We start from the raw sequence: 26,263 nt of genomic DNA, 5'->3' as shown, positions 1-26,263 counted from the left end.
CTAAATTGTTGTATCCCTTTGTGTCATTTTGTGAAGGGTTTTTTTTTTGGGGGGGGGGGGTTGACAATTTTAATACTTTTATTAATAGTGTAACAATGCTTTTGTTTGAGTCTAGTGGCACCTTTAGCACCAACGTGTTTGATTCTGGGTATGAGTTTCCATGTGCATGCACGCTTCTTCATCAGATACTCCTGCAGTAATACTGTTGTAGAAATAGTTTTACGTGTTTTTGCTTGCTTAATTTTGTTTAGAAACCCAACATGTTCTATGACATTTCTAAAATATAGAATGAATTCAAGTAGCCAGTGGAACTACAAGTTGGGCTCTGAGGTCTAGCAGTGGAGGTCTGTAGAAGTCCTCTAGTTTTATTACTCAAAGACCAGTTCAAACGCTATGGAGAACTGGGGAAACCAGATGGAGAAGTCAGCTTTCATTCACAGCACACATGTGCAAGCATATGAATGACTCACCACATCTCTGAAAAGGCAATGCAAGAATCATTTCTAAATCCTGGGGATCATATGTTTAAGGGATTAGCCTAATGTGCCTCTCAGTGAAAGTTATTATATAGTGATGTAGATTTAACATATTTAATTTATTACACTAACTTGGCACTTTAGTGTCTTATAAACTGCAGCAGCGCAATCTGGCAGAAGGTCAAAGTGATATTTCATGATCACCTTTAAAAAAAAAAAATCTTCTTCTGGGGCCTCTTCTAAAGCACAGTATGAGATTTTTCTGGCCAGTATGTCAAATGGGCGGTTCATTATCTTCTGTTTATAGAGCAACCCTTCTCCTGATTTATGCCCTGTGGGAAAGGACGGAGCTGCTACTCAGTTCTGCTACACTGAGAGAACTCAAGACTATATTAAGCCCCATCCTGCCCTGTAAGGATCTAGGCAGTGTTGTGGAAGGGAAGAACAGAGAGGTTATCCATTTTTTTTGTATAAATATTTATTTTTTAAAAACTACAAAGATAAGAAAGTTACAAAAGTTGCAAAACATTTAGATATCTCTCCCAACAGTCTTGGAATTCTTCTGGCGGTCTCCAGGTGACCAGATTAGTCAGTTTACCCATCGGGGCAACTTCTCTAATTTTTCCCACCCATGTGTCCATTTGTGGAGATGCTTGCCTTTTCTAACCTGCAGCAATTGGAGTCTTACGACTGAAATTGCATGGAAGAAAAAATCTCTTAATTCCTTTGATAAACAACAGCAGGTTTATTCATGTCCAGTGTTCAGTCCTTCAGTCCCACTGAACACATAAAGCTGCCTGAAACTGAATCAGGCCACAGATCCATCCAGGTCAGTATTGTCTGATCAGACTAGCAGCTGCTTTCTAGGGTCTCAGACAGGGGTGAGGATTGAACCTGGGATCTTCTGCATGCCAAGCAAATTCTCTACCTCTGAGCCATAGTGTTGGGACTTTTGAACTTGGCTGGGTCCTAAGTCCCTCCAGAGAAATAGAGCTGCAGAGTTACAGAGCATTTGAAAGTATGCAGTTATTAGTTACTTTTGTGGATGAGGCACAGATCCAGACTCACAGCACTTTGAGGTTTAAAAGAGAGTAATCTTTACTGGAAAGAACATACCTGAAAATATATCAGATGCAACTGCTTCAGTGTCCTTAGTGAAGCACAGTACAAAAAATTAAATAGTTATTACAAAAGAAGCACATTGCAAACCTCTTGTGACTAGGCTACAGGCAGACAAGGCTGATTTTACCAAATAACTTGCAGATTGCAATTCCAACATGTGACCTCTCCAAATCTCAACCGTAGCTTAATTCTATTCCAGCAGAACAACAAAAATGCTCTCATTGGAGTCAGGAAGTCTCAGAAGAATGCCTCCAGCATCCTTCAACTCCACAGCTATATCAGAAGATCAGAGTCTGTAAGGAGCCAGTCATATAAAAGCCCCCAAAAGGGGCATAGATTCCTTATCAGGACATAGAATGGAACAAGGAGCTATCCCCATGACCACAAAAAAGTGATTATACAATTGTGCAAGAGAGCACTTTGTAAAAATTCTGCACAAGCAATAAATAGCTGAGTTAACAACTAAACAGAAAGGGAGATTAGATGATGGGTGGGTGCTCAGGATCCGTTACACGGGGTCTGCAGCAGGACTCCAGACACAAACATTCTCAAGGAACTGTGGCTCTGTTTCTGCACGTAGTCACAGAAACAAGGTGCTCTGCATAGACTAAGCAGGGGTCCCTCTCTAGGAGGAACAGCCCCTACCTCTGTTTCCCAGAAGTGGGTCATGGAGCCTCTGAAAGGACACAGACCAGTCTGCTCCTGCCTGTTGCACCCTCATCTTTCTCTCCTCTTTCTTGTCAGTTTCCTCTCCTCCTCCTCCCTCCTCTCAATAATAAAGAGGAGGGGGAAACGCTATCCAGAAATGAGTAACTTTATGGTAGTATCTGAAAGAAGGGGAAAGAAGGCTGCAGAGTAGGTGAGAGCTGTTCAGGGGGGAAACAGAAGAAAGATGTGTCCAAAACAATTGTTTAGTAGCATCTGCCTTCCCGTGCATGGTGGTTCTTACCCAGTGGTAAAAATGATCTCTAAATTTAGACAGAAACCAGAGGTCTTTCACAGCTTGTACCACACTAATCCTCTTGCAACATACTGAGGCTGGAAACACATGACTGACTAGCACAGGTACTTCTGCTTTGTAAATAAAATAATAGATGCTGTCATGTGGTGAATGGAACCCATTTTGCCATCTCAATAAGGAAATTACGGCATTAGGCTACAAATGATAGGTGTAGATGCACTTTCGCGGTAGCTCTGTGGGAAAATCGCCCCATGTGAAGTGACACTTAAAAGGATTGAAACCAGTGTTTACTTTAAGGGGAAGCTTTGATCTGTATTTTTGATCTGACCCTGGAACACTATCTTCCATGTCATACATTAGATAGTACTTTTTCTTCACTGCATATGCAGGTTGATTGATAAAAAATCGAGTAAAAACATGTCCTGTTACTAGAGTCAGTTTCCCAGAATCGGAAGGGGGGGGGGGGGTTAGGATAATTAACAGAGAACAACAGTGTGGTCAAATGTAACCTCCACATGCAATGTAACTGCCATATGTAAAAGTAGTGCGCACAGTACTCCACATGTGGTCTGACTATGACATCTTGCACTGTTGATGTGATGCCTCTGTAGATACAGCCCAAGACTGTGACCACTTTTTTTATTGCCTGATACACTTTCTGCTCACATTTAGCTTGTAGTCTGCAAGTGCCCCAACATCTCATGTACACACACTACTACCCAGAAGCGTATCTCCTATTCAGTATGTATGCTTCTCATTTTTGTGATTCGGATGTAGAATTCTGTATTGATCTTTATTGAATTGCATCTTGTTCTCACTGGCCCACTTTTTCAGCATGTTCAGATCTCATAGAAAATAGAATGTTGGAATAGAAGGGTAACAAGCTCATTGTTCACCTAGGGCAGTGGTCCGCAACCTTTTACAGGCTGCGGACCAGTGGCAGAGGGGAGGGCAATTGCCCGGCTGCGCAGGCCGCCCATGCGCAGCTGCGCATGCACCATGTGCGGCCAAAATGCACATGCACTGCACATATGCAGCGCATGCACATTTTGGGCTGCGCATGGCACAAACTCACATGCGCTGCCCTGCTTCCCTCTCCCCCCTCCCACAAAAAGAAGCTTGCTGGGCCACAAGCTTGCAGCCTGGGAAGTTTCTTACTGTGGGGGGGCGGGGGGCCTTCGCGGCCTGGCACTGGGCCGCAGCCCAGTGATTGGGGACCACCGACCTAGGGCAGCAAAAAATACCTTGGGTCAGTCTTGAATGGGTTATCATACAAGCTAAATTCAGATTTGCAGGTCACCATACCAAAAAGTTTGGAAACCATTGCCCTACCTCAAATATGATACTAATTGTTCTCCAACTCTCTTCCTGTCCTGAGCATTTCAAGGTATACAAAGTGCACAAACCCATGGCCACAGAGTGTCTTGCCACCATCCTGTAATCATGAAGTGCAGGGGGGCATGCTTCCATTACTCGACAGTTGTGACATTCTTTCACAAAAAGTGAAACATTTAGTGTTCAATTCATTGGCCCTAAACCTTCAAAACTGATTGAATTCCCACTATGATTTGGGGTAGGTCCTTCCTACCTCTTGCAAGCTGAAGGGATGGCTTTCTCTAAATACCTGAATCTGAAGAATTCCATACCATGGTTGTGCTCCCAACGATTCTAAGCACTCTTGTGCATCATGTTCACAAATCGTCTGAACTTCTGCCTTTACACATGTAGTAGGTTTTTGATACCTATTAGACATTTTCTAGGTATAAATCTCAAAACTTCAATTTCCCAGCTCATAGTGGCAAAAAAACAGGGCTCTTTCATAACATGCTAAATAATGTAGTTTCAATCCACTTCACACAGCAAAATCCAATTGCGAAGTGCATTGAACATAGACTAAAAGTGAGTTGTGTTGTAATGCATATGAAAGCACAGATCCAATTCATATTACAGTAATATGATGCAATTACCCATTTTCAACTGTTCTAACACACTAGTTTTGTGAACAGGCAGATATACAATAACTAGGGGCCAAGCCCATTGCATTCAGGAATACAACGGGTGCTAGACTGGGGGGGGGGGAGAACTCTGCAGATGGCCTCCCCCCAGGACCTAGAAAAGCTGCAGGCAGCTGTTAGGGAACTCACCAGGACCGTTTATGCACTGGGAACTTCACTGCCCCAGCTCCTGCGCAGGAGCACAGATCGGGGGTGGATGAGGTGCACCAGGCCAAATGCTCCCCCGTGTGGGTGCAGGAAGAAGTGGGGCAACCTGCCACGACTAAAACTCCAGCCTGCAGCCTGGCACAAAACCTCCAGTGCATAAACGGTCCAGCAGGGGCAGCTCTTACCCGGCAGGAATCTGCAGCCTCCGAGCCTCAGAGGGAAGTGGAAGGAGGAGGGGGTGGTCAGGGGTGGGGGATGGAAAGTGATTGGCTGGCTGCTAGAAAGAAAGGCAAGCCAGTTGGAGGAGGAGAAGGCACTCAGGGCTGGGACAGCCACCCTGAGTGGGTGTTAAGCACTGAGTGGCACTTTAGCCATGAGACCAGCTCCTCTTCCTAGACCTTACCAGAACATACTTGTGGAACAGATTGTCTGCCATGGCCTAGGAAGTCCGCTCAGAATCAGTTGAACCAAGACCAGACTCCAAGATTCTTATACAAAATACACCACTCTCACTAGGAATCCTAGCCATGAAAGAGTGGACACTCTCATTGAACACTGAAAAGTTCAATAACTTGAAGCCAGAATACAAGACCAAACCAAAGCGCTAGAAAAACAGGCTCATTCTGGGTGCTGGGAAAGTGCGTGCCTTTGAAAACAAAAACTTTGACTGAAGTAATGGGTTGAAGAAACGTGACGTCCTGTTTTCAGGGAAGAATCTGGCTGGCTGGTTACTCAATGCATACATTTTTATACTATAAGAAAATAATTTCATACTCTGATGTCAAACCCTGAGGCTATCAGGCGCAGGAACAAATGAGACATGAGCAATTACGTTCTTCGAGCTTGACAGATCAGATTCAATTAGGGTTGACAAAATGATGAGGATCTCTGTCTTTCATGTTCCTATTCATGCCAGATTGCAAAACATAAACCTGCGAGGTAAAATCTCAGCAGGACAGATCACGATACAGAAGAATGTGCTTGCCCTCCATTCCATATGATGCACGCTGGATAAACAACTATGTGGTGTTCTTTCTTTATAAAAACCTCTATGAGCTTTTCTGTATATGTATGTTTGAATGTTGGGTTGAAATTCTCCATCTTTTGCCAAGGCTCGCCCAGCAAAGTTAGCCACAGTTTTGATTCACATGCTGCTTAGTCCTGATTCCATAACCAAATAGGGGTAAGTTTCATTGCTACTTTTGCGTCTGCGAGGCAAAGGCCATAGTCTGGCTTTTTTGCTTTACATCGCTCTGTTTATGTGACTGCATTGGGATGGAAAAGTTTAAGGCAGATGTATGCTTTAGCCTAATCCTGTGCTTCGCAGAGCCATTTATGTGGAAACCAAAGATAAATATGATTAACTTAGCTAAGCTGTGGCCTCTTTAAGGAAACTTCCTGAAAAGATAGCTTTAGAAAACAGAAAATTACAGGGGAAACCACAAATCTGAAAGACAGTCTCATCCACTAGGAATCTACACAGCAGTTCTATTGCATAGACCGAAGCTTATTGAGGGTGCCCTCCCTTGGAATGACATGGTTGGCCACATTTTGTCCCCATGCCTTTGTTTGGGTTGCCCCGCTAGTGTCTGGCGGAAGGAACTTTGATCCATGAAAACTTATCCCTGAAAATTTTGTCAATCTAAGGCAGATTTTCTCAATGAGGATTTCATGAAACCCTGGGATTTCTTGACAGCCTTGGAAGGGTTTCCCAAATGGGTAGAAGTTAATTGTTTTTTTATATAATTTTAATGTTTGTTAAACATTTATCAGGTGATCTGACCATATATGGTTATGTTGACCTACCACTACTCCCCAAATGGCCAGTGATGGGCCTGGAAGGGGTGGGGAGGGGAGGGGCCCCGGGTGCTTGTGTGCACAACTGGGCTTCCCAACCATATTCTGCACAATCATGCCACCTCTGAAGTTTCTCAAAGCCTGAAAAATGTTTCAGGTGTTCCTCAATGGTAAAAAAGTGGAGAAAGGCTGCTCTAAGATGTTACTGGACTCAACTATTCCACAGAAAAGAGCCTCAGCCCCAAGCAGGATACTAGACCCTTGGAAACTCTCTCCTCTCACCACTCTGAGCCTTGGAAGGGATCAGACACTGCAGGGGGGGAGGGAGAAAGGTCTCCACCAGTAGCAACAGAAAACTCAGAAACATCACCTACATATAGTCAGAAGCAACTAGGTCTGCTATGGAGGCCTTGAAGGGTAAGAACTAGGGTTGCCAGCTCTGGGATGGGAAATACCTGGAGACTTTGGAGGTGAAGCCAGGAATGGGTGGGATGTGGGGCAGGCAGGGTCCTCAGTGGTGTATAATACTATGGAGTCCACTCTACACAGCAGCCATGTTTATCAATTAGTTAATGAAGCAAAATTCTTGATTAATTACAAAATTGTCCTTATTAATCAAGCATCAGACGAAGAAGAATCTGTTTTTTACCCCACTTTTCACTACCTGAATGAGTCTCAAAGCAGCTTACAATTGTCTTCCCTTCCTCTCCCCACAATAGACACCCTGACTGTTTCCGCACCAAGAATTCACCCCAACTCACCACTTGTTGAAGATCGGACTCAATTCCCATTGCAGCACAACACTGGTGCCGATCCAGCGTTGTCCCTGGCCTGGCGTGTTTGGCCTGCAGCAAGGAAACACAGATAAATCCCCTTCGAAGCCAGTCGGGCAGTGTGTGCAGGGAGCTGATGTTTTTGGCCACAACGGACTGGGGGGTGAGAGGGAGGAAAGAGGGATTACACTGCCTGGGGATTTATAATTATATTTTACTGTTATTTTACTGAGGTTTTACTGTAAACTGCCATGAGCCGGCTTGGACCAGGAGTGGCAGTCAAAAAATTTAATAAGGGAAGATGAACAGCAACAATAAGGTTTATTCTATAATCCAGAACTACAATCAAAATAATTAGTTGGACCCCATCAATCCACATTTCAATGCTAGGCAGTTGGAATCTTCTTTGCCACCAGCACTGCCACAGAGTGGGTTTTAAAACATGCTATCAGTCATGTACATTTTGTTTAATTCATCACAAGTCTTCCAGCACCAGCTTGAGGAAGCATTCTAGCCATCTTTTCTGACATTTAACTGAAATATCCAGGAAGCAACTAGGCTGTTGGTGAGAAATGGTGGTATCTACGATTGATTCAGATTTTTGGGGCCTTTCCACATAAATTTAGCATCCTACTAACCCCCCACAGATGCTATATTCCAGACACTCTGCATGATATCGCCAAACTCCCACATCCGGCCAGGAAATTACTCATGATATCTGCCATTTTAAAGTGCAAGTTGGTGAATCCTAAAAAGTGAATTCACCAATTTAAAAAACACTTTTCCCCAGCGGACAACCAGCAGACTACATGCAAAGGAAATGTATGGAGGTCAAGAAGCGCTATCTCTGCTTCCAATGTCCTGCCCTCGCCTCCCTCTCCCTTCTTCTGGGGACAGGATTTTTTTTAAGGCGAACTGCCTGGAACAATGAATAGGTGTACATACATGCAAGCAAAGCCAAAAATAATGTTTGCCAAAAGTTAAAACACAAAGCATGCCTCTCTAAATCCCCCCCCCAAAATCAGGAACTTGATAAATTTTTAATTTTTAAAACAAGATTCCATAAGGGGTGGCATTCAAAAAGCTCTATGATTAGATGCATAGGTATTTAAAATGAAGAACTATTAAATTTAAAAAATGGCGGGCATCACGGGACCATTAAAAAAAGGAGAAAGGGGATTGGCTGCCTGGTTGGATTGACAGGCGGAAGAGAGTCACATATAAACCGTGTTGCTCTCTTTCACCATTTCCAGCAGCACTTGTGGAAGGCAAGAAGTGCAAAAAGGCAGCAGACTACAGTGAGATGGCAAGAAAGTGAGAAATGGCTGGAATGTGCAATAATATTTAGTGCTATGACATTCAGCTGGCGTAACACTATTTTTAGTCATGTGCGGAAATGCCCTTGGATTGTTTTACCATTCTCGAGAACGACCATGATTTTGCAGGACTCCCAGCCACAACAACAAGAAAATCACCCAAGGCTGTGCGGAAAGGGTGACAATCTTAACCTCTACTGAGTTTTGTGATCCCTATAACTCTAAACCATATCAGGCGCCTATTTGTCCATAACAATAGTTATAAAAAACTCTCACTGTTCTAAACCATTCTTACTCTGCCAGGGCAAAGCCCAAGACTGAGGACATGACCTGTAGATAATTTCCCAATTAATCAAATAAATCTCAGATGATTAATCAACTTGGGTTCCTTTAATCAAGCGACAGCCCTAATCATTCTACTGCAGGGCACTGGATTGTTTCAAGAACAATATAAGATAAACAGCATTAAATCTTACTTCATTAGGCAAGATTTGTAAAAAAGAAAAGAAAAAAAGCTATATATGTGCAATACAAGTTATTCCAATGTCCAAGCAGGACATATCTTTCTGTGTTCTAACTTTAACATGCTACAAATATTTCTGGGGCTTAGCAGAATGTGTCTACCCTGGCAAAAAACACTTCTGGCTGTCTATATTTCTTAAACTAACTGTTGTTAGGGAACATAATTTTTAAAAATTATTCATAAGGGCTGTGATGTGTTATATACAGATTATCATTATGCAAACAGGACATGAGGGAGGGTCTGAGTCACACAGTTGTATTCACCCATAAACTAAGGTGACCAGATTTTAATCAAGAAACCCCCATTGACCGGGGGTTTCTTGATTAAAAATTTGGTCTATATGGAGCAACAAAATTTTTCATAGAATGAATAGAACGCGAAAATAGTATTGTAATATATTTTTACTTGCAACATAAGTACAATTTGCCAGGTGCCCCAGATGTCCCTCCAAAAGTGAGACAATATGGTCACCTTACCATAAACAAAAACAAGAACTTGTTTAAAGCAGAAACATATAAATGTGAAGTACATATATAGATTGCCAAGTTCTGCCAGGCATATTTATTACCCTGTTATGAAACCAATATCATTTAATTTTTTTAAGTGAACATACCACTAATTTCCCCCATTTAACTGACTTCTGTATCTGCCTGTCTACTGATGGAGAGAGACACAGGGGCTTTCCGCACCGGGATCCTTGTAGCAAATTGTTTGCTGAACGAAAAATCGCCATTTAAAATAGTGCAATTCGTCATTATGCATACCTGACTTTGTAGTAGAATCCAGTTGCGTTTCTATCGTTTCCCACAAGCTTCCGGTCTCAGCAAAAATCGCTAGAAAGGAAGCGCTATTGCCGAGCTCGTCCCGCCCCTGGCCGTCAAGCAGCCAATGGGCAGCCGTTAGCATGCTCCCAAACAGCCCCTTTCCCTTTAAGGTTTTTTAAAAAAAAAAAACACACACCCATTGCAACGAATATGTGTTGATTCGTTGCAACAGAGACCCATCCAGCTGGCAGGTGTGTTTGAGCTGTCGTTTCATCGTTGCCACGCTCCCCCCAAGTGGAAAAAAAAAATCCCCCCCCCACGGGCCCGATTTTCGGCCGAAAACAGTGTAAAAAATAAAGGGAAAATACATCAGCAAACGGGCTTCTCTGTTGTTTGTGCTTAGTGACTAAACAGCTCTGGGGAGGGACTGAAGCCGGGGAAGCCTCTAAATAGGCTTGCTGGTGGGTTGAACTTCGCTCGCTCGGAGAAAAAAAATGGCGATCGCTTCGCCGGAAGATCAGAGGAGAGAGCCAGGGGGAGGGACTTTGTAGAAACCACAACAATGGTAACACACAGAACTTTCCCGCTAGTGTTGCAGATTGGTTGCAGGAGTGTAGCGCTTTCCGGAGGGTGAATCCACTTTTGGGGATTTCCCTGAAAGCGCTACAAGGAAGCGCTTTTTGCGGATCGGTTTCAGGTGTGTGGCAGATTGTCAACGACGTTGTGCATAATGGCAAATCAGTAGCGTTTTCAATTGGCAACCATTGTGCGATTTTGAAGGCGTGCGAAAAGCCCCTCAGTATAAAAAGAGGGCTCAGACCTGCACTGGAACAGGCAAATTAGCAGGCTAGCGAACCAAACACTGGTTCCAGTCCATCTTGTCTGCCCCTCCCTCCTTCTTCCTCGATTACTACATCAAGCTCCTCCTCGGCTCATTCCACACTTGTTGGATAATTCAGTGTGCTTTTGCTGCCGGATTTTACTGTGCGAAACAGGAAAATCTGCTTCTAAAATGCATTATCCAACGAGTATACATTGAGCCCTCCTCTCCACTCCTGCCTGACTCTGGATGGGAAGAATAAGCAAAGCATCCCCTCGCTTGAGCGCCAGAGATGGATCCTGTCTTGGGTTTGCTATTGCAAGGTGATTTGCTAGCTCCAGACAGAAGAAGTGGTGGGAGTGAACAAGGAGCAAGTATCACCAGAGAGCAGTACAAATGAGGAGCCAGGATCAGGGTTTAGTTAGCCCATACATTGGCATGCTTATCTGACAATTACGTTGTAAAGGTGATGAGAGACATTGTTTGATGAGAGCCAGTTTGGTATAGTGGTTAGGAGTGCGGACTTTTAATCTGGCATGCCGGGTTCAATTCCCCGCTCCCCCACATGCAACCAGCTGGGTGACCTTGGACTCGCCACGGCACTGATAAAACTGTTCTGACCAGGCAGTGATATCAGGGCTCTCTCAGCCTCACCCACCTCACAGGGTGTCTGTTGTGGGGAGAGGAAAGGGAAGGCGACTGTAAGCCGCTTTGAGCCTCTTTCGGGTAGAGAAAAAGTGGCATATAAGAACCAACTCTTCTTTTCTGTAATGTCTATCTTTGGACTACAGGCACTCTCCCCACAAGTGACATAACTGGCACACAGTTCTGTTACATGTGTATTCAGCGCTGCCAGATTAGGGGAACAAGAATCCACGCGGGTGATACGCAAAAGGAGAAAAGGAAGGCAATTCCCATACCTAGGGAGCCCTATTTTCTGCACTAAGAAGAAATCTAAGAGGTCCTGTAGCACAGACTTGACTTCCAGTAGTACGGGCAACAATGGATCATTGTCAGCTTCCCCCACCCCCCTGCTTAAGGTTGCCCCTAAATTCAGGGCTGCCCTGCAGAACAAGTAACCTTTAGTTCTAGAGGTCAAAAGGAGGTAACCAACTGAGGGAATCATTCATAAAACCCCAGTTGACAAATGCTGACTGTACCATACAAGCCCTGGGCTGAAATAAAGTCTTCCAGTGTTGTCCCTTCTCAATGGCTACAGCTGTGCTCTGAAGACACCAGAGTACAGTGAGGCAGAACCATATTATTGTATCTGTTTGGTCCTACTGCATGTGTCTCCCTGTCCCTACCAGATCTTAGATTATAAGTGGAATCTTCTGCTTTCACTGTTAAAGATGTGTCCCTTTGGGGGGCTGAGGGTACCTCAGATTTAGGATTTGAGGATACCTTGATGCAGATCTCCTGCTAACCCTGCAGCCCAGGCAGAGTCATAAACCAAGCCCTTGATGGTGCAACATAAAAGGTAAGGGTAACTGACTGCTCACAGGTGGCCATCTCTTTTCCATCCCCTGCCCGAACTCTTGTTAGAATCAGCAGTTGATTCAGCTGATTACTTCATTTATATCCCACCTTTTGCCCCAGCAAGGACCTAATGCAGCTCGTGGCACTCTCCTCTCCTCCAGTGTATCCTCCCCACACCTCTGTGGGGCACATTTGGCTAGGAGGGAAGGAATCCATTCGATCTTGAGCAGGTGGAAATCCCCAGCAAGCTTGTTTTTTCTAGCTTGCACAGCATCTGTTCCATACACCCCTGAATTGGTGTCAGTCAAAATGACAGCCTATCATTTTGACAGGTTCATGTTGGTTTGAAGCAGCAGAACAAAGCGATGATGTATGCATGCACATGAAAGCTTACACCTTGAATAAAACTTTGTTGGTCTTAAGGTGCCAATGGACTCAAAACTTTTTTCTATCTACAGACATCAAAAGTCGCAAGGGACCTCTCCTGGATGATCCTTTACACTCACTCCAAGATCCATTCCATCCCTCCACCCCAATTGATTGGAAGTTGTGTAAACATTTAGGTCCAATGAAGCCAGTCTGCTTGGAAATGTACCCATCCACAAACTGGCACAAACTTCAACAAACAGCTTTAAAGGCTGTGGAAACTTTGTGCCTGTTAACCTGCCACCAGCTTCACTTTGAACTGGTCAAAAATCATCAGTTTGTGAGCTGGCTTGCGCCCATCCCTACTGAGCACCATGGATTTCCAGGTAGCCATTTGTTTCTTCTTCAAAGCATATCTTTCCCAAGGCAAAAAAGCAAATTCTGTTTTTCCTCCATCTCACTGCAGCAAAAGGTATTTCTGAAGAACCCAGAAGAAAGTTCAGAAAATGTTTTGTGTCTGCAGCAAACAGCCGTTGATGTGCAGTGGGCCAAAGGACAGAATGCTTAACATTTCTTTCTCTATTTTTGTTTAATGTCTATTTGACCCAGTAGATGCAAATATGACACCAGCCATTTTATACTGTTTATACTTCATTTGGCTCTCAATTTAACCCCACCCAGACCTTGCGAGGAACAGAGATTAGCCAGTTTTCACAACCCCACTAGAGCCTAACCAGTTTATCTCAAAAAAATTCTGTGTGCTGCTAGATTTCCACTTACCCTTTTCCTTCCTGTGTGGGGTAAGATGCCCTCTATCCTCAAGAGCACCATTAACATGATTGCAGCAAAACAAAAATTATCCATTGTCAGAAAGAGGTTTTATTTTGTTGCTTAAATGAATCATTTGAAATAGATCCACTTTTACATAACAAGTACTCTTCTGAAGCACGTTTGAAAAACTGAGTCTACGAGTAGATCCCATTCATTAGATGCACAAACATTAGAGAAAGGTTCGGTATTGACTGTGGTACACAGCAAGGACAGGAAAAGTACAGAATGTGGCAAAGGGAAGACAATTCAGCTTTCTGAGAACTCGTATATAAACACACAAGTTTCTAGCCTTAATCATTATGAAGCAGCCATTTTGCTCAGGATGCTTTTTATGGATTGAGTTAGGGATTAAACAACTGCAGCAAGGCTCCAACTTGTAACCTCCAACTTGGAGCCCCACCCCAGAAAACAGCTTTGGAGGGAGGGAATTATATTTTCAGCACATTTGAAATAAAAATCAATTAAGGCGACTGGAATTTGCCAAAGATGAAAATGCAAAAGGGCATGCAGAAATCTAAAAGAGGCTTTTAATTCAAAATACTTTGCTTCTTCAGACCAAGTCTGAGGAAATTGCATTCACTCAGATGTTAGGGATACTGTGATGTATTTAGCAACAGAAAAGTAGAACAGAGAGTAGAACAGTTTTCATCCCTAGATAACAATGCTAGGAAGAGTTGAAGGTAGCAGGCAAAGAAGGTCTGAAATAAGAAGAGCCCCTGCTGGATCAGACCAATGGTCTCTCAAATCCAGTACCGTGTCTCATAATTAGCCAACCAGTTCCTGTCCCCCGATGCTGCCTTTTCGGTCAGTAGTTCGGAATGTGGAGGTTCCTACCACAACTAGTAGCCACTGGTAGATGTTTCCTCCATGATTTTGTTTACGCCTGTGGCCTCTGGCAGCCAATCCTCTGAGGGCAAATTCCCCATTGCAACCACTCTCTGTTTAAAGTAATATTTCCTTTTGTCCATCACTGGCTTGTTTATTTATTTATTTTTCACATTTAGATACCACCCTCCCCGAAGGCTCAGGGCAGTTTACATGGAACTGAAGAAACTGTACATGAAACATTACATATAACTAATTATAACATTAATATTATTGACTGATAATAAAAAGTAACTGTATAACAATAATACAACAGGTCCAGGAGTCCTGGTGGATTTCTGGGTGGGGGAGAGGGAGAGGGGGGCAGGGGCCCTGCTGATGTTGTTGATTGGTTGTGTCTGACCTCAGCTGAATGCCTGGTAGAGGAGCTCCCTTTTGCAGGCCCTGTGGAACTGCTTTAGCTCCATCAGGGTCCTGATCTCATCTGGGAGCTCATTCCACCAGATGGAGGCCAGGACAGAGAAGGCTCTGGTCCTGGTCGAGGCCAGGCAGACTTCTTTAGGGCCAGGGACCATCAGCCGGTTGGTGCTGGCGGATCGTAGAGCTCTTTTGGGGGCATAGGCAGGGAGACAGTCCCTCAGGTACACTGGGCCCTGACTGTGTATGGCCTTGATGGTAATTACCAGAACCTTTAGCCTGATCTGGAATTCAACTGGCAGCCATTGCAGTTGATGGAGGATGGACCGGATGTGCGATCTCCACGGTGTTGCTGCGAGGATCCTGGCCACTGCATTTTGGACCAGCTGTAGTTTCCAGGTCAAGGCTAGGAGCAGGCCTGCATAGAGCAAGTTACAAAAATACAGTCTGTTGGTGACCATCGCATGGATCACTGTAGCTAGGTGTTCCGGGGCCAGGTAGGGCACTAGTAGCTTGGCTTGGCGGAGATGGTAAAATGCCAGCAGAGCTACTTCATGACCTGGGCTTCCACTGTGAGGGAAGCATCCAGGATCATGCCCAGGTTCCTAGCGGAGTGAGCCGTAGTGAGCTCTATACCATCTAGGGTGGGCAGGCACACTTCCTCACATGGGCCTTTCTTACCCAGCCACAAGACGTCTTTGAAAGATTGAGCTTCAGATGACTCTGCTTGAGACATCTCGTCACTGCTTCCAGGCAGCTGGCTAATGCTTCTGGGGGAGAATCAGGGCAGCCATCCATAAGGAGGAAGAGCTGGGTGTCATCTGCATATTGATGACAGCCCAGCCCAAACTTCCATACCAGTTGTGAAAGAGGGCGCATGAAAATGTTAAATAGGGTAGGAGAGAGGACCGCCCCTTGTGGGACTCCACAAGTAAGTAGTTGGCGGTTTGATGTTTCCTCTCCTATTGCAGCCCTCTGTCCACGACCCCGGAGGAAGGAGATCAGCCATTGAAGGGCTGTCCCTCATATCTCGGTGTTGATGAGTTGGTGAGCTAGTAGCTCATGGTTGACTGTGTCGAACACTGCTGAGAGGTCTAGCACTAACAGCAGTGCCGACTCGACTCGCTCTAACTGGAGACGGAGGTCGTCCGTCAGAGTGACTAGTGCTGTCTCTACCCCATGGCCAGGCTGGACGCCAGACTGAGATGGGTCTAGGACCGAAGCTTCTTCCAGGAAAGCTGTTAGTTGGTTTGACTCAATAAGGGAAATTTCAGTTTATATCAAGCTACTCTACATATCTTGCACTCATATCTGAAGTTATTTTCAAGCATTTCATTTCTGGTATCCCTAGGCTGTATACTGGGGGAAGTGCTATATTCAGTTTTTTTAGCAAGCATTTTTGGTACAGTGGGGAAAACACATATTTTCCAGCCATAGTATACACTGCTTGAAGATTTCTGAGACTATGGCTGTACATACCAAAGCAACAAACTCTGCACGCTACCATAACAGGACCTTCCAGTATGGAAGACAGGAGTACCAGAGACACCTGACAAAGGCAAGAGACAAACAGAGGTGGCTTAACCATTTCCCGCTGCTTCATAGTGACACCAGACTTCCTTGGTAGTATCCCATCCAAATACTAACCAGGGCTGATCCTGCTTAGCTTTCGGAGGGCAGCCAAGATCAGGCCAGCCTGGTCCCTCCAGGTCAGGGTATGTGTGTTCCTGAATATGTTCTGGTTTCACTGTGTTGGAAAAGGGAACAGGTGTGGGGTGGATAGTCAACATGTAGTTTGGGCCTTGAAAATCCTTGATTGATTCAGTTATAGGACATGGTGGATGGCAGGTAAGAGCATGAAGCGGCGCATTTGAACTGCTGTCAAGGCCTGAGAATTAGCCTGAGCCTGCAGCAATAATCCCCCTGGAATCTGGTGTTAAGAACAAGAGTTTGACTTTAAGTTTTCAAGCCTGAACCAGGAGTGACACACAAGCCGCACAGCTGCTGATACAGCCACCCCTCTATTGTTTAAATCTTGCCTCACATTAGGCAGATCTCCAGAATGAGTTAATACCACTTCAAAGTATATTTCTGCTCAGACAGTAGGGATTTGGCATTGGGAGGCTCTTAGACGCCTTTTATTTCAGGTTGAGAACAGATTTATATTTAATATTTATATATATATATAAATAACCACCTGTAGCTTCCATCTGCAGATATCGAAATCCACAGATTGGGGCTACATGGAAGCTAAACAAATCTTTCTCTACCCTTGAGGAGCCCCCAGGTGTGCAGAAAAATCTTGAATGTTTTAAAAAATACATAAGGGGTTTAAACCCTCTGAAAAGTACCTCAGTGAGGTATTTCTTCCCTCAGTGTTGTGACACCTGTGAATAAGGTATGCCAGTCCCCAGGTGGGACCTAGGGAGCCCCTGGAATCACAGCTCATCTCCAGATTAAAGAGATCAGTTCCCCTAGAGAAAATGACTGCTTTGGCGGGTGGACTCCATAGCATCATACAGCACTCAAGTCCATCCCTGCCCCCAAACCCCACCCACTCTAAGCTCCACTCCCAAGGTCTCCAGGTATTTCCCAACCCACAGCTGGCAACCTTACCTGGGAGCCATGGTGGGCTTGGTGACGATGGTGGTGGCAAAGCAGTCCAAGCAACTGCCAGAGAAGCCGGGGTCACTGCAGCAATGAAGCCACTTGGAAGCCATGCTGGGCAGCAGCAGGTTAACCCAGAAACCACAGCAGCAAGAAACACTCAAGAGCTGTGCTTGGTCCAATGTGACGACCAGAATCTGGGGGCTGTGGCAGTGAAGAAAACTCAGGAGCTATGCCAGACTTGGAAGTTGCTGCCAGAAAACCCAGGGACCGCACTGACTTCGGTGGTGCCTACCAGAGAATAAAACTATCATAGAATAATAGAGTTGGAAGGGACTTCCTGGGTCATCTAGTCCAACCCCCTGCACTATGCAGGACACTCACACCCCCTATTGCTCATACACCCCCCTGCCACCCCCTTGAACTCAGGGGCCATAGCAGCAACAAAACAGCCTGGGACCTGAACCAGATTCAGTGAGAGGAGGGAGAAGATAGAGTCTCACTGCCCATGAGTCTCACAAGTCTCTACTTATTGTCTCTAAATTGTCTCTTGCACAGACACTTGAAGTGTGCAAGTATATCAAGGCAGTTGACTCCCTTGACTTTGTCTGTTTCCACCCTAATAATTTCATTTGGAGTTGCCATACTTCATTGTTTCAGAGAATTCAGCTGTAATCACTACAAACTGGCTAGCGTTTTCCATGCTGTCCTCCAATCTTTTTTCACATATTATTTATGGAGATATTTTGGGCTTTGAGTGGAATGACAGTAGCTAGCCTGTTCAATTTTGACTAGCAAAGCAGGATTGACACATGGGACCAGAGGGGTACATTGATTGCTAATTGGGTCACCAATGTCCCACTATATTCTCATTGCACTGATATTTTTTAATAGCTTGCAGAATCATCTTTCCTCCCATTATTTGTTAACAGCCTGGGAGTCCATAGAAGGAACTAAATCAAGAAACTGTTAATTAAAGGGCCAGGTGAGCAGGAAAGTATGGGATCATGACTTTGGGGGGACTGCTTATAAATGTGAAAACTTATACAATTATTCTTAGTTCCACTGATGCTCAACAGTGAAATAGCATAACTGACAAATCCATCATTTTTTAAAAATGATAAAGAACAAATTGTGGGATCACAGAAAGAAAATTAAATATGGAAATTACTAATCAAAGGATCTGTCTCAATTTTACTGGTAGATGGATTCAAATGAGTAGCCGTGTTGGTCTGAAGTAGCACAATCAAATCAGAGTCCAGTGGCACCTTTAAGACTAACAAAGATTTATTCAAGGCGTGAGCTTTCGAGTGCAAGCACCCTTCGTCAGACTAAACTGTGTCACAGCATCATGTGGCTATGTTTGGATGCTGTGACACAGTTTACTAATGTAACTTTTGCTTATATATTCCTACTGTTATGATGGTCAGTTCTTAGTCTGAGAAAGAGTGCTTGCACTCGAAAGCTCACGCCTTGAATAAATGTTTGTTGGTTTTAAAGGTGCTACTGGACTCTGATTTTACTGGTAGATGAGAAAGAGCTATTCAGTTCCAAGTCAGTTAGTAAGTCAGACATTCAGGGCTATCCCCTCTCCTCTTTACACTGTTGTTTCTCTTCTAAATAAAGCTTCTTTTTTTTCTTTAAGCAGCTGGTGGTTCACTGTCTTTGCATATTTCAACTTGGCCAACCGACTATACTGGCTTCTCATGACAAACTCAATAAGAAAACAAGAACAGTTTCAAGGTAATCATTTTGTAAAGACCCTCAGATATTATGGCGCTCTGTTAAGCAAGTTTAAATCTTAGTTCTAGAATAGTACATAATCTGAAAGTCCTCATTCCTTGAGACAATTTGTAAATAAGCATTCTAGGCAGTTCATTTGAGATTATGAACACTAGTTGAACCAATGGAAATTAAGATTTCCTCTTGGCCCATAAATTTCTTACTGTGTCAACTTTCAAACCAGCAGCTGAAAATACAGTAATTGACATATTGTAGACTGTAATCACAACATTTGCCACTGGAGGATGTTGACATTTTTTTATTACTCCATAGGGTCTTTATATATGTTTTCCTTGATCGGTTTGTTTTATTTTCAGTATTTTTTCTGCAGTCGAGCTTTGTTCCAGCCAACAAAAAGATCTGAACTCAAGACAGAACTCACACTTGCAAGGAATTCGTTTACTTTTCCACCAGTGAGAAATAAACACTATTTTCTTTTCAGAGAAAAAAAATCCCATTACTTAGAAAAGAAACCCTTAAAATGTTTCAAACGTAAAAATCTGCCAGAAACCACAAAATGCTTACAGCTACAGAGCTGGCTGGTTAGGTCAAGTAAATATTTGACATTCATTGCTCCATAATGCTTTTTGGCCGTTCTCAGTCCAGAAGGTTGCCAAATGCAGGTACAAAAGAAACCACAGGTAACATAATCCTCTGGGCTAGAGCTAGACTTTCAGATTTAGGCGACTTCATCTTGGCTCTTTGACACAATCCCAGCCTCCTTTGCCTGCCCACCACCGTTCTTCTGCAATCCTCCTTTCTCAGTGGGTCTTCCCTTATTTGTTGTTATGACTACATTTGTCACTATTTCTTTCTTTCACATTCTTGTTCAAAGGCCAATAGGAATGGAAAGCATTGGAAGCAGCTTACTTAGTACCCGTCAGATTGCGGGAACTGGAAATTGCTGGAAACAAATAACTTATGCTTGGATAAAGACTGGAACATCCTTTTATCCTGTTCTTGGAGATGTCAAAATCAATTGCCATGATCAGGGACAGAAGCACTTAAAATGTTTGGACGTGGCAGCCACTTGAGCGTTTGTGAAAAATGAATCCTTTCACACCTTCTGCAGAGCTGGTCACTGAAAGGTTTTGCCCGATAGAAATTTAGGTGTTGATTTCTTATCTGTATTCACCCTATAGTGCTCAGAGCAATATACAGAGTGAATGGCTATATTTAGGGATGCCAGCACCTAGTTGGGACCTGGAGATCCCCTGGAATTGCAGCTCAACGCCAGGCTGCAAGGACTAGACCAGGGGTAGTCAACCTGTGGTCCTCCAGATGTTCATGGACTGTAATTCCCATGAGCCCCTGCCAGCAAACGATAGCAGGGGCTCAGGGGAATTGTAGTCAATGAACATCTGGAGGACCACAGGTTGACTACCCCTGGACTAGACCACAAGGACCAGTTCCCCTGGAGAAAATAGGTGCTTTGGAGGTACTCTCCATCCCCAAATCTGCAGGAGTTGCCCAACCAGGATCTGACCATCCTCTCCACCCCCATCCTGTGGTGGTAGCCAAGAGGGCAACCTTTGGTACATGGCAAAATTAAGCTAAAATACATCATACGCAAAAATAAAACCACACAATAAGAGATTTTTAAAAACAGATTAAGAAGGTGTGAGCAATTATTTTTTTAAAACTGTCTTGAAACAAGATTGGAAGCCAAACAAAATTAGAGAGCTCAGAATCCAAGAACATATCTCCCAAATGTTTTAATGGCAAAGAGCCTCTGCTGGGCATCCTGATTTTGACTGGTGTGACAGCATCAAGGAATGGGGGTTGTCTCCACATACACACAGAGGGAGACATTTCCACTCTCTCAAATAGCCCTTAGCAGCTGCTATTTTAGCTCCCTGGGAGACACAAGCTATCATAGAATTGGAAGGTACATCCTGGGGTCATCTAGTCCAACCTCCTGCACTATGCAGGACACTCACAACCATAAAGCTCATCCACTGTAACCTGCCACCCCCTTGAATCTTCACAGAATCAGCCTCTCCATCAGATGGCTATCCAGCCTCTGTTCAAAAATTTCCAAAGATGGAGAACCCACCACCTCCCGAGGAAGCCTGTTCCTCTGAGAAACTGCTCTAACTGTCAGAAACTTTTATTTTGAATTAATGTCATCCCTTGGTTCTGATCCGTCCCTCTGGGACAAAAGAGAACAACTCTGCTCCATCCTCTATTTGGCAGGCTTTTAAATACTTGAAGATGGTTATCAGAGCCCCTCTCAGTCGCCTCCTCTCCAGGCTAAAAAGACCAAGCTCCCCCTACCTATCCTCATACATTTTGGTCCCTACAGTTGGTCTCTTTGCAATTTACAGTTTTGCCCAGTGGAGCAAATAGCATGTCCATGAGAAATGGCATGAGGCTGGGAGGGGGGGGGGGGGATGAAGTTAAACCTCCCCATACTCTAGCCCAGGTCTACTTTGGGGTTCTCATAGCTGCTGCTGACAAAAAAAAAAATTGCTTGCGAGATTCATTCACAGATCTCACCAAGTTTGACCCACAACCCCAATCCATATCTGCTAAATTCCCTTTTCTACACTACTCTCAAAAACAACGCTGTCTCCACCCCATGGCTAGGACAGAAGCCAGAGTGGTATGGGTCGAGGGCCAAAGACTTGTTTCAATTGAAATTACTGAGCATTCTACCAGGTTCCTGGGAGTGTACTGAATAGCAACTCCATTGTGCTACTTAAAGCGAGACCACAGAAGCAGCCCATTCCTTTCATCCCTAAACTTACAATTAAAACTCTCATTATCATATTTATATGACATATTTCTAGCATTCTTTTTGTAGGCTGCTTTGAGGAATGGGTTAAAAACTTTAAAAATAAACACTTGTTCACATCACAAAACATGGAGAAACGGCAACAGGTCCTTACTTGTGCCAAATATAGTCCAAAACCCCCTCACTTGCAGAGTGAGTAAAAGTAGCAACCATCACAAATCTAATGGAAAGTAAGTGAGAGAAATAAAGGACACAGAACCTGAAAGTTGGAAGTGCCCTAAGGACAGCTATAGCAAAGAAAGTTTCAGGTTAGTTTTCAAGCTGTAGACATTCTTCACAGGTACTTCCGGGAACTACAGTTCTAGGACAGCAGCTTCGGCGTTCTCTAAAAACAGCCTCACCATCCTCAATAAACTACAATTCCCAGGGTCCTTTATGGGAAGAAATGACAGCTATGTTGCCATGTAACTAATGTTTATTTGCAGCACAGGTATGTATTTATGTCACACTTCCCCCCCTACAGGTGTGGAAATATGATACTGGAATGAAGGAATCTCTGTTCTTTCTTTGCCCTGATCTGGATGGCACAGACTAACCCATACTCTTCAGATCTCAGCTGCTAAGAAGGGCTGGCTCTGCTTACTATTTGGATGGGAGACCACCAAGGAAGACCAAAGTTGCTATGCAAAGTTAGCCAACGGCAAACCACCTCCATATGTCTCTTTTTTTAACAACTCTACAGGGTCGGCATAAGTTGATGGAACTTTCCACCACCAGTCTTTCTTCAAACCAAAGTTACTATCATTTGATTTATAGACCACCCTCCCCATCAGGCTCAGGGCAGTGTACAACAATTGTGATACTAATAAGCCAAATAATGACTTTTTTTGCAGCCAACCATTGGCTGATCCCAAATAGGTACATCCTTACTTATTTGTTTAGGCATTTCTATGCCACTTTTTACCCCCAAGGGACCCAAACTGGCTGGAAGAGATGTCCAAAACAAATGCATTCCCGATGGGTCCTAATTCTCTGGTCCCAGGTCATGAGCCACAGGCTAAGAGTCAGAGGTCAGGTGCCTCTAAGCTTGTTCCCAAGGGCTTACACTTCTGACACAGATGAAGATGGGATGCAGCTGCTACTACCAAGCTACTTTCCTCTGCTGTAAGAAATGTCCCCAGACTAACCCAATCTCAAAAGATAAGCAAGGTCAGCCCTTGTTAGACTCTGGATGGGAGACCATCAGCATTGCAACACAGAAAATGGCAAGCCAACTCTGAACGGCCATGTTCTAATGCTAAACCAATATACCATTTCTATGCTATAGCAGCATCACTGACATGCCTGGACTCCAGCTTAGCACTGTAGGTAGCACACAACTAAGAACATTTTAAAAAAATGTTGAGGAAGATTGCACACAGGAAAGGGGTAGGGAAAAAAGCAGCAATGTTTGAAATTACCATAATGCTTCAGAGACAGCTCATTAATGGAAGGAAATTCACTGTAGAAAACCCCCATCCCTGTATCGCTTTACTCAGAACTGGGCCAACAATGAGCAACATCCCATTTAGAAGAAGAGTTGGTTTTTATACCCTGCTTTTCACTATCAGAAGGAGTCTCAAAGCATCTTACAAATCTTCCCTTCCTCTCCCCACAAAAGATACACTGTGTGGTGGGAGTGGGGCTGAGAGAGACGAAAGAACTGTGACTAGGCCAAGGTTACCCAGCTGACCCCATGTGGAGGAGTGGGGAATCAAACCCAGTTCTCCAGATTAGAAGCCACCACTCTTAACCACTACACAAAGCTGGCTCTTTTATAGTGGTATGTTTAGAATGGTAATGTGAAAATCTTGATGCCATTGCCAGCTCCAGTTTGAGAAATATCTGGACATTTTGGAAATGGAGCTTGAGAAAAGCTCAGCTTTAAAGGGGGGGGGGGACTTCAATGCCACAAAGTCCATCTTCTCAAGTGGCCATTTTCTCCTGGTGAACTGGAGATCAGGTGTAATAGCAGGATACCTCCAGCTATCACCTGGACGTTGGCAACCATACTTGAAAGCCACATAGTAAGTCACCTGCCATCTGATCACAAAAGGAAAAAAGAAATGCCTCAGGCCATGCCTGGTCTAAGTACCTGTGAGCAGAAGAGAAAACAAACTCACCTTGATGGTACTCAACTGCTACAAATAAGCTAGTAGAATCTCCCTAACTTCTGCCCTTGGCAAATTAAGTCCTATTCAAAACATTCACAGTACACAGAGGGAATGTGTATGTTGGGAAACAGACGACAAAATCAGGCCTCTTGTATGGACTGGACTGTATATAAAACCAATCTGTTTTTGCAAGATTTCCAATAACGTGTGTAACAGCTAATATATCTATGAGAATTGAACACTCAGTCTAACATACATGTGCTGGTTGGGAAGAGACTCCATGTACCTCGTGAGTGTGGTTCTCATAAGCTTCATATCTACTGCAGCCCAGCTCACTTCCTCCACTGAGAGGACTTCCACTGGTACAAGATCAATTATTTTTAATGAACCCTTCTGCAGACGGAAGCAGTAATGGCAGAAGAAGTGAACTGCACTTCAACATGTTCACAGGGTCCAAAACGATGCCCCTCACCACACACACATATAGTTACTATAAAGTAAGTAGATACTATAAAGACATTTAGAAGGCACTAAAGGAGAGAGACTGTGAAGAATGAATCCTCTGTGATTTGGCTTACGTTCAAAGACAGCAAACACAAAAAGCTGACTGCCTCATCCTTTTCTGAAATACAAGCACATGTTGACTGCTTGGTAGCCGCAAATGTATTTAAATACAAAGGTAGGGTTTTTAATATAGATTGGCACACAATATTTCTATAACTATATTTTTGGCAATGTTGCTTGCCAAGCACAACATGTGATGTTGTGTGGTCTACTATTGTTGGCACCAGTGATGCTCCAGTGGTGTTGGAAGATACACATTCCCCCCAGAGATCACTGAAATCAAAAAGTGGTGGGAAATAAATTGCTGTGAGATTATGGAAATGTCTCCCTCGCCACAGTCAGGGGCTGTTAGAGGCTCCCTTCACACAGGCCTAAAGGGAAGGGGTGTGCACAGAATCCTGAGCAAAAGCAGCAATTGGCCCTCAGTGGAGGGATACCGGTACTCCACCAATAGGAGGCTTCGGAATCTTCAGCATGTTGTTGGAAGTACACAACACATTTTATTGAGTTTTGTACCAGTTTAACTTCTGTGGCTTTCTCAAAATAAGTCTGGCAGTTGTAATTTAGTTGAGGGTGCCAAAAAATCTCTTTTCATCCTCTTTAGAACACTACAGTTTCCAGAATTCCCTGGGCGAAAGGAATGACTACTTAGGTGAGTATTTAATGACATCTGGTTCTGAAATATTTCTGAGCATACTTCTACAAAATGGAAAAAGAAAAGGTGAGGAAAGGGCTGGAGTCGTGTGTCTCCCCCCCCCCCCGTGTCTCTCCACCTCTCCTTCAGCAGTACTGTGAGAACTTATAATAAGTTAACATCCTTCGAAGCTTTGGACTTTTGCCATAGACCTGGCTATTAATGGACCACCTCGGGATTTTCTCAGGAAGCAATGGGAAATAAATAACCTTGCACCTTTGAACTTGTGTACTTGTCTCTGAACACGTTTGTTCACTTGTTTATATTTGTCCCTGAGTTGTTTTTCTTGAGCGTCCAGAGGAACTACCAGAAAACTCTGAAAGACAGGCCAGGTGTTCTGAAACATTTTGTCTGAATACATCTGCTGGTCCTTTGTTTACTTTTGATATTCCCATCTCCCAGCACTGCTCTCAGCAACTGATTTTCACAAACAAGGCTCCACCCACACTAAAAAAATTGTAAAAATATTTAAATGTAGTTTCCCAATTAAACCAAAGTAGTGTCACAAAACCTGTAAAACAGAAGACAGAGCCTAGCTAGATCTGAAAATACTAGGATAAGGTAATTGATTTATATAATTAAGCACAAAAAAGAAATTCTTACACAAGTTGGCCAATGGTAGTCAGAAGCAGAGAAACTAGCCAAATCAATACTAATAACAATGCCTTAAAAGCCAGTACATTCCAAACCCTGTCCTGGCACTAGATTCTCTCATGTATATTTTTTCTCACTTTCCTCCAAGCAGCCCATGGCTGTATAAATGGTTCTCTCCTCATAACAACTTGGTGAGATACTCAATGTTAAGAGACAATGACTAGCCCAAGGTCTTTCAGGGATCTTTCAAGGGTATATATGAGCCCAGGACCCTGGGGTTTCTTGATGGCCCTGGAAGGATTTCCCAAATGGGTGGGAGTTATTTTTTAAAATTTATCAAACATTTATGTGATATGATCATATATGGTCATGTCCAACCCTCCCCCTCCTGCCAATGGCCAATGATAGGCCTGGAGGGGGTGGGGAGGGGCCTTGAATGGGCATGTACACAGCTATGCCTCCCAACCATATTCTGCATGATTGTGCCACCTCTAGGGTTT

At 43.9% G+C, this 26,263-nt stretch overlaps 1 long non-coding RNA gene across 1 annotated transcript in view; it reads right to left on the bottom strand.

Moving 5' to 3' along the window:
- The window catches only part of LOC143840385 (uncharacterized), a 234,091-nt gene that overhangs the window by 121,189 nt on the left and 86,639 nt on the right, over positions 1–26,263 (bottom strand). The window contains exon 3 of the long non-coding RNA XR_013232159.1: positions 7,280–7,363. This is a non-coding gene — a long non-coding RNA (uncharacterized LOC143840385). The remainder of the gene's footprint in view (positions 1–7,279; positions 7,364–26,263) is intronic.

The sequence above is a fragment of the Paroedura picta genome, chromosome 6 (assembly GCF_049243985.1).
Source record: "Paroedura picta isolate Pp20150507F chromosome 6, Ppicta_v3.0, whole genome shotgun sequence".
Lineage (NCBI taxonomy): Eukaryota > Metazoa > Chordata > Lepidosauria > Squamata > Gekkonidae > Paroedura > Paroedura picta.
The sequence above is the reverse complement of the archived record's forward strand: the minus strand, read 5'-3'. Positions and strand labels throughout refer to the sequence as shown.